We start from the raw sequence: 18307 nt of genomic DNA, 5'->3' as shown, positions 1-18307 counted from the left end.
ATTTTGAGATGCATTTCATAAGCTTCTTCAGAAGATTCTGTGGGATTGATCCCTGAATACCCATAGTAGTGCCCAACTCAGTAATACATTTTTATGTTAGCTTTCTCTCTTTCCTTTTTCCATTTTCCCATCCCTACCTTGGCTCCCTCAGATCACTTTCCAAATAAACTATGAGAGTGTGGACATTTGTCTTAGGCTTTGCTTTTTTTTGGTAGGTGGGTGGAAAATAAACTTGGGCCAAGCCGGTTGGTACCAAGAATGGCTTTAGAAAGCAAACACTGTATTTGAAGAAGTTGAATTACAATCAGGATGGAATTCTGTGACTGTATTACTTAATTCGGTGAGTGAATATGGATGAAGTGTGGGTAGAAACTGAAGTATAAGGTTATACAGTGGGCTGCATCATTGTAGTGAAATTGCATTAGTGGGAATGATAAAGATGGAGCTGTTAGGTATTGTTAATTGCTTTGGAAATCTTGAATAAAGAAAATAACATAGGCTATATTAGTCACTTAATTCCAGGCATGCTGTGAAAGTCATAGTCCCTCTATATCACTGTTTAAGGGAAATCTCATCTTCTGCAGATGTAAGGCAGACTGCTTATGGTCAGGTCCAAATATAACAGTAAAGGTGGTAAAGCTGCAAAGGAAATTGAATGGACTAACACTCCATAAAGTAAGTGTGCTGACAGGAAGAGAATGAATCTCAATCTGGAGATGAGGAATTAGAAGACCTGAGAATCTTGAACCCTCAGATTCCTCTGAGCTAGCAGAAGTGGCACCCTCCAGTTTGATAGAGGAGAGCAGTTTGTTGTTGCCTTGATATCCTGCAAAGGCTTTATCTGATTAAGTTGCATTACACAGTGACACTTGTCCTACTCAAGACCCACCCTACTACCTCTCATTGACTCCAAACTGATAGGATCAGATCTCAGCTTACCCCAAGGGAGAAACAGAATCTTTCCTCCAGGAGAATTGGTATACTCTGAATGAATTGCAGATTTGGTCAAAGTGTATTGACTGGAACCTGAGAAATGTCTGGGAGTGTTGAATCAAGGAGTGGGGTCGGGGAAGAATATCTTGATAGGAGAGAGTGGCACAGAAGCCCACATTCATGTGATTTAATGTTCTGGAGAGGATATCTAGAATAGGCCCTAACAGACTGCAAAGATTGTGTAAACAAGATATGGTGGACGTGCCAGCAGTTATTTGGAACGGTATTGAGGAAGAGGTCAGAAGGCTCAGGGAAGTAAGAATGTTAGAATGCATTTATTATTTGAAAATTGAGAAGCTGACACTTGAATTTTCTCTGAGAAGGCCCAGATGACACTCATAACTAAGACAATAAGACATGTAATGATTGAGATTATACTGGAAATTTTGAGAAGTTGGCAGTGACTGGCCTCTACAGGTTAGAATTGGTGATAGAAGATGGTGTCATTATATTGGTCTCTCTGATGTCAATATAAATAGATGATAAAAGGCATAAATCTTGAAGGCTAAGTTGTGACTCTTAACTGTCAGAGACCCAATGGACATAATTAACTTAATGAGCACCAAGGCATGAGTCTGATCAAGTTTATGTTCATGGTGTTCCAGGGGGCAAGACAGAAGAACAGCTGCTTAAGGTATTTGATTTGTATAAATGCTCCTACTTCACCCCTTGAAAAGACCCTGACAACTGACAAGCAGAAGGCTGAATCAATAATGGTAATGAAAAATCAGAGTTCCTCACCTAGTTTCTAGATCTAAGGTGGTTCAAATCTAGAGCCCAGAATGGAAGGGAAGGGAGGCCCTGATCTTTCTTCACAGGGGGAGTCATTTACTATCACTTAATGGTTACTATGGAGTGAATAAAGAGGAATGCTCAGAATTTCTAACCAGGGCTAGAGGATCTGTGCCAAAATGGATTGCAAAGGACCAAAATCACCATTGTGGTCCATTGATTACAGTTAGATTCTTTTTTTCCCCCTTTTTTAAAGCAGGGGTTTCTCTATGTTGCTCAGGCTGGTCTTGAACTCCTGGACTTTAGTTATCTTCTAGCTCAACCTAACCGATAGCTGGGACTACACCACCACCATGCGTAGCTTAGGGAAAGGTTTTATGGAAGCCTCATGATAAATGGAGACCTAGCCAAAGTCCATCTCACAGTGGGTAAAATGGGTATGGTCTCACTCTTTATTTCTACAGCCATTGCTTCATGAATACCTCCTTGCAAGAACCAAGCAATCTTCCAGAGGACCCCAGCAAAGTTTTCTTCTATCTCATTGCCTGCAGTTGTGTTGTGTGCCCCAGGTCTTAACCAAAACTGAAATGAGAAATGAGATACTTGGATTAATCAGTCAGGACCTACTCAGTGAGGCTGGCTCCAACCCAAGGATGATGGACCTGGGCTTTCTTAGGAGGAGGAAGGTAGTAATGGTACAGGATGGTAGATTATCAACATTTACAAAGTAGGAATGATGTTAAAATTGAAATGAAAAATGATAAGTAGGTGATAAAGTTTGAGATGTACATAATGTTATGGGTTGGATATGAAAATTTCCCCAAAAGCTCATGTGTCAAAAGCATGATTCCCAGTGCAACAAAGTTCAGAGGTGGGGCTTTTAGACAATGATGCAATAATGAGAGCTATGCTCTTCCTATTCATGGCTAAATAGACCATTGAGAGATGAGAGCTGGCTGGAGGAAGTAGGTCACTGGGGGAATGCCATCGAAGGGTTTCTCCTCTCCCAGGCCCTCCCTTCCTCCCCCCTACCCTTTCCCTCTTACCTGCCATTAGCTGAGCTGCTTTCCTCCATGCCCTTCCACCATGATGCTCTGGGCCTCACCTCAGGCCCAGAGCAATGAGGCTGGCCAACTATGGACTGAGAGCTCTGGAAAAACCATGAATGCAAAATATATTTTTCCTCCTTTGTTGTTCTTTTCTGACATTTTGGTTCCAGTGACAAAAAAGCTGACTAACACACATGACGAGGATGGATAGCATCAATGAAAAATGCATGTTTGTGAAACAGTTAAGACCAACAATCCAGTTTAATCAGAATATGTGAGCATATAAATGGAATATGAACATGCATTACTCCAATAAAACCAGTCCCACTGACAATCATTACATTTCTCCTGCAGAGATAACCAGGTATATATAAAGACATCAATTCCACCCCAGTTTTGAGGCAATGGACACTCAGATGAATTGTTGGTAGACACACAAATTGGCAGCAAGCTGGTCTTGATGTTGTGCCTACTTTGTTTTTGTAACTGAGCTGAAATTCACATAACATAAAATTAACCATTTCAAACAATTGAATCATGTAGGTGACATTTAGCACACTGATGTCATTGTAACCTTCACCTCTAATTCCACAGCATTTTTATTGTGCTAAAAAGAAACCTTGGATGGGGTTGTGGCTCAGTGATAGAGCACTTGCCTAGCACGTGTGAGGCATTGGGTTCAATTCTCAGCACTGCATATAAATAAAAGTCCATCAACAAATAACTGAAGAAAATTTTAAAAAGGAAACTCCATGTCCATTAAGCAGCCATTCCTTATTACTCTCTCCCAAGTCCCAGGCAACCAGGAATCTACCATTTGTCTCAATAGATCTACCTCATCTAAACATATCCTATAAGTGGATCATGTGATCTTTCAATTCTAGATTCTTTTGTTTACCATGTTTTCTGGGCTCATCCATATTATAGCATATATTGATACTCCACTCCTTGTTATGACTGAGTAATATTCCACTGTATTCACTTGCTTTTTGACCCACCAATTTCACTTCTGGACATTTATTCCAAGAAAACAATCATGCATTTGTGCATAGAATAGCTACCAGTATCTTTTCAGATATGTTTAGATGGCCACAAGATGAGACTGGAAAAGTTACAACTCATGAGTGTGATGTGGTACTATGAAAGTGTCACCAGTTATGTCACAGGGGATTATTTCACAATAGAAAACACAGATAACTTGTTGACACTCCTTTAAAAACAGTTTATACAATTGTGAGTTCCATATAATTCCATTTCCATTCATTCTTTTTAAAAATTTTGTTCTTTTTAGTGATACATGACAGTAGAGTATATTTTGACATATTTATACAAAGATGGAATACATCATATTCTAATTAGGATTCCAATCTTTTGGTTGTACATGATGTGGAGATTCATTGTGGTGCATTCACATATGTACAAAGGAAAGTTCTGTCACACTCATTCCACTGTCTCTCCTATTCCTATTCCCCCTTCTTTTCTTTCATTCTTTTTTGTCTAATCTACTGAACTTCTATTCCACCCTCCCTTATTATGGATTAGCGTCCACATATCAGACAGAATATTTGACCTTTGTTTTGGGGGGATTGACTTATTTTGCTTAGAATAATAGTCTCCAGATCAATCCATTTATCAGCAAAAATCATAAAGTCATTATTTTTTGTAGCTGAGTAATATTCCATTCATTCTTTCCATTATACAGAGTGAGTGTTACTTAGGAAGCATCTACTGCAACTATGTTCCTGGTACTTTTATGTTACAAGTGACTTGAACAGACAATTACTGACTCCAGGTAGCTTGCTATCCTCTGGTGTGTTTCAACTGGTGGAGGACAATGACCAGGAGGCAGGAGGTCCGTGAGCACAGGAAGAAGCACATTACACATGGGTATGTTAAGGACCCTGTTGTTCCCATCATGCTGCAAATTTTGACTGCCTTTCCAAATATTTTTACATAATTGAGCTGAAAACTTGCTCTGCTCTCCTGCCCCCTCTTTCTCTCTTTTGCTCCTCCCTCTTCACCCACCCTGGTTTGAGTTTGGGGTTAGGAGACTCTGCTTATTTTCTACTCTGGTAATCTTCTGAAGTATGGGTAGCAAAGATTTTCTCCCACTCTGTAGGGTCTCTCTTCACATTACTGATATTTGCCGAGAGAAAACTTTTTAGTTTGAATCTATCCCAGTTATTGATTCTTGCTTTTATTTCTTATGCTATGAGGTCCTGTTAAGGAAGTCTGATCCTGGGCCGACATGTTGAAGATTTGGACCTACGTTTTCTTCTATAAGATGAAGGGTCTCTGGTCTGATTCCGAGGTCCTTGATCCATTTTGAGTTGTTTTGTGCAGGGTGAGAGATAGGGGTTTAGTTTCATTCTTAGTTGCATATGGATTTCCAGTTTTCCCAGCACCATTTGTTGAAGAGGCTATCTTTTCTCCATTGCATATTTTTGGCCCCTTTGTCTAGTATGAGAAAATTGTATTTATTTGGGTTTGTGTCCATGTCCTCTATTCTGTACCATTGATCTACCTGTCTATATTGGTACCAATACCATGCCGTTTTTGTTACTATTGCTCTGTAGTGTAGTTGTAGTTCTGGTATTGCTATACCCCTTGTTTCACTCTTCCTGCTAAGAATTGCTTTAGCTATTCTGGGTTTCTTATTCTTCCAGATGAATTTCATGATTGTTTGTTCTATTTCTGTAAGGTACGTCATTGGGATTTTAATACTTCAGATAGAGCACTAATCTCCAGATCTATAAAGAACTCAAAAAACTCTACACCAAGAATACAAATAATCCAATCAACAAATGGGCTAAGAAAATGAACAGACACTTCACAGAAGATCTACAAGCAATCAACAGATATATGAAAAAATGTTCAACATCTCTAGTAATAAGAGAAATGCAAATCAAAACTACCCTAAGATTCCATCTCACCCCAATCAGAATGACCATTATCAAGAATACAAGCAACAATAGATGTTGGAGAGAATAAGGGGAAAAAGGTACACTCATACATTGCTGGTGGGGTTGCAAATTAGTGCAGCCAATCTGAAAAGTAGTGTGAAGATTCCTCAGAAAGCTTGGGATGGAACAACCATTTGACCCAGCTATCCCACTCCTCGGCCTATACCCAAAGGACTTAAAAGCAGAATACTACAAAGATGCAACCACATCAATGTTCATAGCTGCTCAATTCACAATAGCCAGATTGTGGAACCAACCTAGATGCCCTTCAATTGATGAATGGATAAAGAAACTGTGGTATATTTATACAATGGAATATTACTCAGCCATAAAGAATAATAAAATTATGGCATTTGCAGGCAAATGGATGAAATTGGAGACTATCATGCTAAGTGAGATAAGCCAATCTCAAAAAACCAAAGGAAGAATGATCTTGCTGATAATCGGATGATGACACATAATGGGGGGGAGGGGGCAAAAATGGAGGAAGGAGGGACTGTATAGAGGGACTGTAAAGAGGGGTGGGAGAGGTGGGGGGAAGGGAAAAATAACAGAATGAATCAAACAACATTACGCTATGTAAATGTATGATTACACAAATGGTATGCCTTTACTCCATGTACAAACAGAATCAACATGTATCCCATTTGTTTACAATAAAAATAAATTTTAAAAAAAGAAACTTCAAGTTTCAGGCTCTACAAAATTGAGACTTAGCACATTTATTTTGTCACCTGCCTCTTAATTCTGCTTTATCTTTGCTGCCTTCTTTCTGCCTGGTGAGGAGATCAGGACTCACTCCTTTCTGTCATCTTCCAATCTTCCCCATTTGTCTTAATACAAGTTGCAGGAATAAAAAGGGGAGAAATCTCATTGGCAGGGCCACAGGATTATTAGGGGAGCTTCAGATCAGGTGAGTTGGAAGAACAAATAAGACTGTCGCAGTATACAGCTTAGAATGGAATCTCTGCTCATTGCTCTGGCTCTTAAAACATCTCAGTGGTTGGCTTCCAACTCAAAAATATTTTCCTACTCATTTCTGTTATCATTTATTCTTACTTGAACTCAGAAGAGATTCCAGGATACATATTTGTTTCTCAGTTTTCAAATAGGCATTGTAGTGGTAAGGATGACTTCAGTAGAAGGAACAAACTTGTATTCAATGAATGGTGAGTCATAAAAATTAGATTTATTGTAAAAATAATGGATTCACATTTCTAGTATCAGAGAAAGATGAAAGAAGAAAGTAAAAGCAATATGAAGTCAGCCCTGGAAACCATTCAAACAATATGTATGTGAACAGACAAAAAATTGGAGAAAGATGATTTTGGAGAGCAAGGAATCATGGGAAGATGTGAGACTCCAGGGAGGAAAGCAGGGAAATGGAAAGTGCACTTGGCTCAGGCTGAGTTTGGCCTGATTGCGACTTGGACTCCAGGTTACTATCTTGTCCTTTGTTCTGAGTTCTGTGGTCCTTTGTTCTGAGGGAATTTCTGAGGTCTGTGCTTGCTCTCACATTTTTTTTTCTAGTGTCAAACTAGTTTTTTTCATAGCACGAGCTTTCTGTCCTAAGGCCCTAGGGACACTGGTTTCCCTGACTCTCGAGCAGTGGAGATTGTCATTGTACCTTGTGATGTGATGGAGAGAAAGGACTCTGGTGGTTCCAGGTAAAGCTCTGATCCACTGCTGTGACCTCCATCTCATTCCTCAGTGCTTGCTTCATTCTGAGTTCTTCAGGTAAGCTTTTGGCTGCAGTACAAGGATCCCTCCACCCTCTACTGAGTTACATTATACAAACTGCCTGAAAAAGTAGTTCACATTTAGTTGACACAAAGTGGCACAACTAAATGGGCATGCTGTGCTCTTTCAGAACACTTTTTTATTATTCATACTTTTATTTTATTTTTTGGCAGTCCTGGAGATTGAACCCAGAGTCTTACGCATGCTAGGCAAGTGCTCTAATATAGGGTTACAATGTATTTTTTCAAAAATGTTTTTGTGAGACAGGGTCTGGCTCTGTTGCCCAGTCTGTCCTGGAACAGGCAATTGTCCTTCCTCAGTCTCCCAAGTGTCTGAGATTACTGCTGTATACCATCACACCCCACATGATTCATTATTTTAGACAATTGTCTGTACTTCGAGGCTGACTTTGCCTACTTCTAGTAACATTTCCTCAATATTATCATAACTATCTCGATCAGTTCAGACTCCCTTAAGAAAATGTATTCGGTAGCATTAATAACAGAAATTTATGATCTCACAATTTTGGAAGCTAGAAGTTTCTGGTGAGGATGCCAGTGTGATTGGTCTGGTGAGGGAGTTCTCCCTATGTTGCCCAGGTTGTACTGAAACTCACCATTCTCTCACCCACAACTCCTAAGTAGCTGTATTTACAAATGTACACCTATTTGAATATTTTCAATACACATCTCAAATTACAGTATTGGTAGGTGTGGTGGTGCAAACCTTAACATTTCCCCTTCCCCATCATTGCCAAAGCCTAAAACTTGAGAATCAGTCTTCACAGTTGCTTTTTTCTCATCCTCTCCTCTCATCCTCTCCTCTCATCCAATTCATCCAACCCCTCTGCCCCTGTTTAATTTTTTAATCGACTGTTCTATTTAGTTATGTATAGGAGCAGAATGTATTTTGATTCATTGTATGCAAATGGGATACAACTTTTCATTTCTCTGGTCTTACACAATGTAGAGTCATATCCTTCATGTAATCATACATGTATAGAGGGTAATAATGTTTGTATCATTCCACTATCTTTCTTTCCCCTTGCCCCCTCCCCTCTCCTCATCTCCCTCTACACAAAAAAACATTCCGCCATTCTTTCCTTAACCCCTCCTTCTTGTTATGAATCAGCATCCACTTATTAGAGAAAATATTCTGCCTTTGGTTTTTTGGGATTGGCTTATTAACTTAGCATGATATTCTCCAACTCCATCCATTTACCGGCAAATGCCATAATTTCATTATTCTTTATGGCTGAGTAATATTCCATTGTGTTTATATACCACAGTTTCTTTAACCATTCATCTATTGAAGGGCATCTAGGTTGGTTCCATAATCTAGTTATTGTGAATTGAGCTGCTATGAATATTGATGTAGCTGTGTGCTGCATCTATTTCCTGCCACTCCAACATTTGACATGGCTCTGTTGGAGTAGAGGATCCAACACTTGACATGGTTCTGTTGGAATAGAGGACTCAACACTTGACATGATTCTGTTGATCGTCCTCCCTCTTGGGGGTCATAGGTGTGGCATGTCTCCATGTGTAGCTGCTTTTTAATATTAGTAATCAATATATTATTAAAAACTTTTTGGAAAAACATTGGGAAGGTTTTACTGTATTGGGACACAAAATAGTGCACAATGAAAATTTAGCAGTAATACATAGATAAAATATATGAAAATAAACAATTGTAGCTGTGCTCAAGTTAAAAGGAATCTGTGATTGCTTTAGTATAATAATAGATGGATAAAGAGGCATTCCTCTGAGGTTGGATGCGGTATTTGGCCTTTGTTGCTTTCCTAGTTTTAATAGTTGATTCTAGAGATACTTTACATAATAAAAACATTTAGGTTAGTCATAAATATAATTTGTGCTTTTCCTATGTTTCCTAATTCTTTGAGAATCAGAATACCATTGTAGTCTGCCATTATATGAAATTAGAATAGACTAAATATTAACTGTAAGTTGATTTATTTGCCCTTTAATAATACTAAAAGCTTATCACTATTAAACACTGGAGTTCATGTTGGGGATGGTCTCAGAAAATCTAGTGATGTGTTTGTTCTGAAGGTTAAAGCCTGGCAGATCATGGTGCCCTCAGTTTAGTTGGGAGACAAGTTTGTTTCAGTTTAGCTGGGAGAAAAGGTTGTTTTAATCTAGCTGGGAGATAAGGTTATTTTGGTCTGGGCTGTCATACAGAGAGAATGTGTACTTTGAGAAGAAGCATAGATTGTACTTTTGAAGGTTTTTCTTATTCTAAACTAACCATAAAATGATATAATCATTACTAAAGAAAAATATCTATAAAAAGGCTGGCAGAAAATTAAAGAGACAGATTCGGCCTCAGAACACTTTGTGTCTCTGTGTGCTGTTTATCCACCGTGCCAACACCTCCCATCCACCTAGGACCCCTGACCACTGCTAGGGCTGAACACCAGCAGCTGTGTCACTGTAGTATATTGATTTCAAGTCCTTTGGGTATAGGCCAAGGAGTAGTATAACTGGGTCAAATGGTGGGTCAATTCCAAGTTTTCTGAGGAATGTCCATCCTGCTTTCCAGAGTGGTTGCACTAATTTGCAATCCCATCAGAAATGTATAAGTGTATCTTTTCCCCACATCCTCACCAACACCTATTGTTGGTTGTATTCTTGATAATAGCCATTCTAACTGGAGTGAGATGAAATCTTAGGGTAGTTTTGATTTGCCTTTCTCTAATTACTAGAGATGTTGAATATTTTCTTCATATATCTGTTGATTGCTTATATATCTTTTTCTGTGAAGGGTCTGCTCTGTTCCTTAGCCCATTTATTGGTTGGGTTATTTGTATTTTTGTTGTAAAGATTTTTGTGTTCTTTATAAATTCTAGAGATTAGTGCTGTATCTGAAGTGTGTGTGGGAAAGATTTTCTCCCACTCTGTAGGCTCTCTCTTCATGTTATTGTTTCTTTTGCTGAGAAAAACCTTTTTAATTTGAATCCATCCCATTATTGATTCTTGATTTTATTTCTTGCACTTTGGGATTCTCGTCAAAGAAGTCTGGTCCTAAGCTGACATGATGAAGATTTGGGCCTACTTCTTCTATTTGGTGCAGGGTCTCTGGTCTAAGTTCTAGGTTATTGATCCATTTTGAGTTGGATTTTGTGTAGGGTGAAAGATACAGTTTAATCTCATTCTGCTGCTTATGGATTTCCAGTTTTCCCAGCACCATTTGTTGAAGAAGCTATCTTTTCTTCATTGTATGTTTTTGACACCTTTGTCTCGTATGAGATAACTGTATTTATGTGGGTCGTCTCTGTGTCTTCTCTTCTGTACAATTGGCCTACCTGTCTATTTTGGTGCCAATACCATGGTGTTTTTGTTACTATTGCTCTGTAGTATAAAGCCTGGTATTGTGATACCTGCTGCTTCACTCTTCCTGCTAAAGATTGCTTTAGCTATTCTGGGTCTCTTATTCTTCCAATAAGTTTCATGACTTCTTTCTCTATTTCTGTGAGGTACATCATTGGGATTTTAGTTGGAATTGCATTGAATTTGTATAGTGTCTTTGGTAGTATGGTCATTTAGACAATATTAATTCTGCTTACCCAAGAACATGAGAGATCTTTCTATCTTCTAAGGTTTTCCTTAATTTCTTTCTTCAGTGTTCTGTAGTTTTCATTTTAGAGGTCTTTCACCTCTTTTGTTAGATTGATTCCCAAGTATGTATTTTTGTTGAGGCTTTGTGAATAGTTTTCCTTTTTTCTCTTTCAGAGGATTCATCTCTTGTGAACAGAAATGCTTTAGATTTATGAGTGTTGATTTTTTATCCTGCTACTTTACTGAATTCATTTATTAGTTCTAGAAGTTTTCTTGTCAAATATTTTGGATCTTCTAAATATTGAATCATGTGGTTTGTTGGCAAATAGTGATCGTTTGAGTTCTTCTGTCCCTGTTCATATCCCTTTAATTTCTTTAGTCTATCTAATTGCTCTGTCTAGAGTTTCAAGAATGATGTTCAATAGAAGTAGTGAAAGAGGGCATCCCTGTCTTGTTTCAGTTTTTAGAGGGAACACTTTCAGTTTTTCTCCATTTAGAATGATTTTGGCCTTGGGCTTAACATAGACAACTTTTACAATGTTGAGGTATGCTCCTACTAGCCTGATTTTTTCTAGTGTTTTGAGCATGTAGGAGTACTATATTTTATCAAATGCATTTTCTGCATCTATGGAAATATTCATGTAACTTTAAGTCTATTTATGTGGTGAATTTCTTTTTTAATTGAGCATTAAATATACATAGAATTCAGAGATTATAAAATGATTATTGGGAGTGGTGGTACCCACTGTAATTCCACCACCTCAGGAGACTGAGACAGGAAAATCACTTAAATTCAGGAGTTGGAGGCCAGCTTGGACAACACAGAAAGATCCTGCCTCTAAAAACAAACAAACATACAACAAAAGAAAAAAGAAAAGGAAAATAAAGGAAAGGTATCTGTCGTGTCCCTCGCCCGCAAGAAAGCACGACACAGGAATCTTCCTTCAGCAGTTTAATCAGGTCCTTATTACTATACAACCATGGATTTTCTTTTTCTCTCTTGAACCAAATTCGTACACTTTTATACTCTTGCAATAGCCAATCTACTCCTGCCACTTGGCCTATGTTCACAGGTGCTCCCACATGCAACAGTTGGCTCAACCAAATATGGGCTTGTTTACCTAGAATGCACCTCAGGCCTTAGCGGAAACCAGCGCCATCTTATCATGGTGGCGTGGCGGCTTGCCACAGGTCCCCCTTCTTTATTTTATGAACACAGGTGAAGGTAGAGGCCCTATCCTACTGTGCAAAAGTGGCAGATAGTGAACGTCAGTCCCAGAGTGGCGCCTTCTCTGGGCCTGACATCACCTAAGCCGATGCCTTTTTTCGTAGGGTGGGATGTGGACATCAAACCCACATGCAATAGGGCATGCCTTCCTTGAGGTTCAAAATAAAACTCTCAAGTGCAGTGCTTTGCCTCGCATCCTGCGTCCATGAAGACATAGCGGTATGGAAAACCATACTTGGGGGAGCTTATTCAGCTTATGCAACTGCAAAGGCCTGAGATAGGAAAACACATCACCCTTTTTGCCAATGCTGCACAATACAGGGGCATCATAATGAACACAAGGCACACAGTAACAGTTCTCTTCTCCAACATCATTGTTATAGCTCAAGATCAAAGATGGAAGTTACAAGACAATTGAAGCTTTAATTAGTACAAGAAATCCCCAGGATGTAAATACACAGTCCTCAAAGAAAAGTACATAGTAATTACAGCAGTACCCTGCAGACACCTAGCGTAAATGATAATTCTAACTCTAGCAGAGATATACTAAAAATGCCACTTATTCCCGTGCCAGATTAGCCAACCACACAGAAGGTGACACCCCTTGCTCAATGGCCAACACAGCCTGAATTAACACCACCTTTTCATGTGCTTGACGCACTCTTAGCTTGCAAATAAGCCAAAGGCAAAGGCAAGTGCCTGCAAGACAAACACATCCAAAGATCCCCACACCAACCCATTCTTTAAAATAACTAAAGGCAGAGGTGAGCCAGCTAGAGAACTGACTCAAAGTAACAGGCTCAACACAGGTGTCATTTAAAATTGAAATCTGCAATAATTGTTGATTCATCATCTTCTCAGCTTCTAGGGACCAATTGCCTGCAAGAAAGGCGGAAATCAAGTGGCTTTGATTCTTTGCTTCTTCATATCTTACTGGAGTTATACACATGTGTTTATGATTCCCGATGCATCCAACTTGTGCAATGTTGAAAAGTTCATCCAACTGTACTTGTAGTAAATCGATCCTTTGATTCGCCGCCAAGATCCCTGATAAGATATGTCTGTTGACGCGGTCCTGGGATTCTAGCACCTGTGCAGTTTGCTGTATGACTTGATTAATGGTTTGTGCTGTTTGAACTTGATTGGTCATGGCTAGAGCAGCGGTAGTGGCTGCAGCAGCAGAGACAGCAATAGCAGTTATTATGGCTGCGGTAATGCCAAAGTCTCTCTTTTCTCTGAAGAGGTCCACCAACAGAAAATTATCTGGATTGACCTCCACTGGGACAGGTACAAAGGTGGGTACCTTTACAATCACAGCAACAGATTCACTACCGTACCAACACTCTGAAAGCAGGCAGGTAATATTGTCATTAGAACAATTTAAAATCACTTCCGAACTGTTTGATAATAGAAATAGAAAAGGGGGGGTTAAGCATACTGGAGCGGGGGGAAGAGTAGCGTTATATAGCTGCTTATGCAACGACAAGTTTCCTAGTCAATGTCCTCTCTGTATATCTTCCGTGACAGTACCTGTTGCATTATGCAAAGAGAAATTGCCTCCTTTTAATAAGGCTAAAGCAGAGATGTCAACCGTGGCTCCGGCCCGATTATCTATCAGCCACTGATAAAAGGGCCACCCTGATCCAGTAGAGGTACCATTTTTTGTGAAATTAAAGGAAAACTTCTTAAGGGATGGAGATATAGAGAATCCCGGAGCCACCTCTTTATAATCCCAATTTCTGTCTTGACAATGAGTAAATATTGGGAGGAAGCTTTTGTAAGGGGTACAAGCGGGTGAAGCAAGAAACCGTGTGGCATTTGTCGCATTTTTCCTTGCCCATGGAAAATGACCGGTACTCACAGTAACCAGGGTGGTGATAGTAACCACTCCACTATTATTTCCCACACCAGATCCAGACTGCAATCCCTGTGAAACCTGCGTGAGGGCAGAAGTCAGTATGTTTAAGGATACGCTGTTATGTTGCAAGGGATTGTCCCAGGAGGTGACATTTTTAAGGAGCAGACGCACACAGTGTTGACTGCTACTATGAAGGGAGAAACAAAAGACTTCGGTCAAATTAAAGGATGTAAGATTAAAGACGGAGGTTTCAGTAGACATAGGATCACAACATGGCATTTCCATCTCACAAGTGGTGGCGAAAAGGGTTGGCAAAATATTGGAATCAGCATGGATCAGCATGGGTATCGGCCATGCCCGAGTAACCGCCCAGAGCCTTATCTTAGAAACTGACTTCTGACTGGCCCATTGGATCATCAGGACCAGACACCACAGGATCAGTAGATTCTTCATTCTGTTCCTTCACACCTTTAGCTGAAGTCGAGGCTAACAGACTCCCAGGTATCCTACGCACGAGTCGCTCAGGCACCCAAAGCGGTTCCTTTCGATCCTGTGGAAAAATACAAACAGAACCTCGTGCCCATATCAGCACGGGATCAGGTCCATACCACTGGCCTGAAAGCACATCCTTCCACTTCACTTTCCCTAAGGAAGGGGGGGCAGGCGGCGAACAATGTCTGTCAGCCGCAGAATTATCATGTGCATCCAAAGTTAAAAAATTAATGGTAAAAAGAGCCAGAGACAAACGCTCTTTAGGAGTACGGCTTGCTCCTATTCCCCCTTTTTGTCTTTGTAAAAGTTCTTTAATCGTTCTATGAGCTCTCTCCACGATTCCCTGACCTTGGGGGTTGTAAGGTAAGCCATGAGTCAGTTGCACTCCCATAGTGGAGCAGAAAGAGGTGAATTGTTGACCAGTGTACGCCGGCCCATTATCTGTCTTCAAGGAGCATGGAAGGCCCCAGGCGGCCCAAGCCTCTAGGCAATGGGAGATGACATGATGGCCTTTTTCTCCTGCCAAAGCAGAGGCATGCATAACTCCAGAGAAGGTATCTACTGAGACATGAACATATTTTAGGGAACCAAACTCTGCAATATGAGTAACATCCATTTGCCAAACCGTAAGAGGTCGCAAACCTCGGGGGTTAACACCAAGAGAAGGGAGATGGTGAAATGGAACACAATGGGAACAATCTAAGACAATCTGTCTTGCTACTGCTCGAGGAATAGAGAAGCGCTTACGAAGTGTTTGGGAGTTAACATGAAACTTATTATGAAAGTCTCGAGCACTGTCAAGAGAAGAAAGAAAACAAATTGTGCGGGTAGCGGCATCTGCCCTTGCGTTTCCCTCAACAATAGGTCCAGGGAGAGCCGTATGAGCTCTTATATGTACAGGATAAAAGGGTGCAGAACGGCCCAAAATCAAATTTTGTAACTGAGTAAATAAAGATGAAACTTTGTTGTTAGGATTGATGGCACCTACAGTTTCCAACACCTTAAGTGCTCCTATTACATAATTAGAATCTGATATCAGGTTAAAAGGAAAAGGACAACTCTCAAAAACTTTAATGACAATTTGTAGCTCCACCCATTGTGGGTTTCCTGGTTCAAATTGATGTTGGATGGGGAACTGACTATCAATAACATAGGCTCCTATACCTGTCTTAGAACCATCAGTAAAGATATTTGATGCCTTCAACAAAGGAACAGTAGATGTTATTCTAGGAAATATAATCGGATGTTCCTTAACAAATGTAAGGAGTGGATGAGAGGGAAAATGATTTTCAATTTCCCCTGGAAAGGAACATCTCAAGATGGCCCAATTGTCCAAAGTAGCACTGAGTATCTGAATTTGTTTGGTTGTATAGGAAGTAATTATAGAGTTTGGAAGAACGCCAAAAAACTGAATACTCTGCTGAATGCCAAGTAGAGCTAAAGAGGCGACAGCATCAGGGTAATGTTCTAAAGAACGTCCAGGAGAAACGTGGGTGAATCCACAACAATGGACCTTCTTGCCATAAAACTCCAGTTGGCTGCCTGAGCGTGGGCAACACACAAAGCTGCACAGGCTTATCTCCTTGTAAGCTAGTAAAACTGGCATTTTGAATAGCCTTTTCAACCTTCTGGAGTGCCAATCTGGCCTCAAGAGTTAATTTCCGAGGAGAAGAGAGATCAGGGTCACCTTTAAGGATGTCATATAAGGTAAGTAAATCAACATTGGGAATATGCAGATAACTCCTGATCCAATTTATGTCCCCTAGCAGTTTTTGGAAATCATTCAATGAGTGAAGATCCTCAGTCCTAATAGTTATTTTCTGGGGAGCAATACTTTGTGAGGAAATTTTTGCTCCAAGAAAGTTTATTATGCTTCCTGTTTGAACCTTTTCTGGAGCAATATGTAATCCTCGCAGTTCTAAAAGCCGAATTAATTCAGAATAGATTTCAGAAAGCAGCTCTTCCGACTTAGCTGCTAATAAAATGTCATCCATGTAATGAATACATTTTAACCCTGTAAACTTCTTCCTGAGTGGTTCAAGAGTCTTACCAACAAACAACTGACATAAAGTAGGACTGTTAGCCATGCCTTGAGGCAACACTATCCACTCAAATCGGAGATCAGGTTTTTCATGATTGCAGGCTGGGAGGGTGAAAGCAAAGCGCTCTGAGTCTTGAGGATGTAGTGGAATAGAAAAGAAACAATCCTTAATATCTATACACATGACTCTCCAGTGATCTGGAATAGTGGAAAGTAGCGGCAATCCTCTCTGAACTGGACCCATTATCTGCATCTGTGCATTAATTGCTCTTAAATCATGTAACAGATGCCATTTACCAGACTTCTTTTTGATAACAAATATTGGAGTATTCCAGGGAGATGTGAAAGGTCTAATATGTCCTAAATCAAACTGCTCTTGAACTAATTCATGTGCTGCAGCCAGCTTGACAGAGGGTAAAGGCCACTGAGACACCCATACTGGTTCCTCCGTTTTCCAGGTAATGGGTATCTGCGCCTCAGTGGCCCCTATGAAAAACCCAAACCCTCTCCATCTGTATCTTTCCTGGTTGGCACCGGACTCTTCCTCCCCTGTAAGTTTTTTCCTAATCCTAGATCAGGTCTAAATCCCATTTTCAACATTAATTGATGAGACTCTGGAGAGTAAATATTACTGAGCTGATATCCCATCAGGGAATAAACTGTCCAGCATGCCCCTCAGTGTCCCTCAGGTCTACAACTAATTTGAGGAGCTTGAGCATATCCAAGCCCTCTGAGTGAGTGATCAGAAGTCTGGACTGGCCACCCCCTAGCCCAATCTTTTTTAGAGATAATACTACGATCTGCCCCTGTATCCATTAACCCCAGGATAGGTTTACCTTCTATGTTTAGAGTTACCAAAGGGCGTGTGTTCAAATCTAGAGTTAAATAGGCGCTATTCCCTTCTGTACTCCCAATCTGTTCACTAGTTCTATTAATGGCATCGGCTTTAAAATGCTTATGTAGGCTAGGCAGCAAGAGCAGCTGAGCAATCCGATCTCCGGGGGAGATGGACACAATACCTTTTGGAGCTTCCACCATGACTTTAACAGAACCCACCGCATCTGGGTTAATCACTCCAGGAAAGACATGAAGACCTTGTAAGAGTGAAGAGGCTCGCCCAATGAGCAAACCTACAGTGTCCTGTGGCAGAGATCCTTGAAAATCAGTGTCAATCACCTGAACACCCATTTTAGGTGTTAAAATGAGTCTGGTGGTGGAACAGAGGTCAACTCCTGCGGAACCTTTAGTGGCTCTCCTGGGCTCTTGGGGTGTCTCAGAGACGGCCAATACTCGTCCGGCCTGGTTACTTCCTCTGTGGCCCCATATATTTGTGGGCCCTGAGGACGGGGGCCCTTCCAGCCATTTTTTGAATCAGTCCTTTCAATAAACCGGCCACGGATATCTTTCACGGACTTACATTCATTAGCCCAATGTTTTCCTTTCTTACATCTAGGACACACTCCTGGGAGACGATTTGGAGGAGCTTATTTGTCCTTTCTGCCTTATGTTTACTAGGACACTCTCTCTTGAAATGTCCTTCTTGTCCACAAGAGTAACACCTCCTATTTCCGGAGGAAGTCCTGTTAGAAAGTTGAAGGAAGGCAGCGGCTAAGCCTGCATTTGTTAATGGGCC

The 18307-nt window shown here is 40.4% G+C and overlaps 1 pseudogene; it reads right to left on the bottom strand.

Moving 5' to 3' along the window:
* Nucleotides 1-17862, bottom strand: part of LOC124982719 (tubulin alpha-4 chain-like) — a 78638-nt pseudogene extending 60776 nt beyond the window's left edge.
* Between the last annotated feature and the right edge of the window lie 445 nt (nt 17863-18307).

Source organism: Sciurus carolinensis, chromosome 4 (assembly GCF_902686445.1).
Source record: "Sciurus carolinensis chromosome 4, mSciCar1.2, whole genome shotgun sequence".
Lineage (NCBI taxonomy): Eukaryota > Metazoa > Chordata > Mammalia > Rodentia > Sciuridae > Sciurus > Sciurus carolinensis.
This window is presented reverse-complemented; position numbering and strand designations above follow the sequence as displayed.